The sequence below is a fragment of the Pollachius pollachius genome (assembly GCF_949987615.1).
Source record: "Pollachius pollachius genome assembly, chromosome: 14".
Lineage (NCBI taxonomy): Eukaryota > Metazoa > Chordata > Actinopteri > Gadiformes > Gadidae > Pollachius > Pollachius pollachius.
The window spans coordinates 5,229,223-5,229,594 of NC_136947.1; positions in this window are offsets into that span (position 1 = coordinate 5,229,223).

The window sequence follows — 372 nt, forward strand, 5'->3', positions numbered from 1 at the left end:
TGGGTGGTCCATTGGCTAAGCACACACCATTTTTGTGTACAAATAAACTTAACCCCCATACCGACGAGGTCTTCCCGCCCACTTCTCGACCCCCCCTCACTCCCCCCCTCCTCCCCCCTATTCTCCTGTGTGCGTCTGTTCACGGATGCACGGTGTGCGCATGTAAGCGTGCGTGCACAATCGACCGTGCCCCTCCCTCCCTGGCGTTCTGGCTGTCTGGTGACATGGTATTAGGGAGGGTTAATATGCTCATAAAAGATCAGGCCACAGTGAGGAATCACAATATATTATATATATATACACACACACACACACACACACACACACACACTCTCCTCACAAGGTAAATGCAACATTTAAAAAACGGTCAAA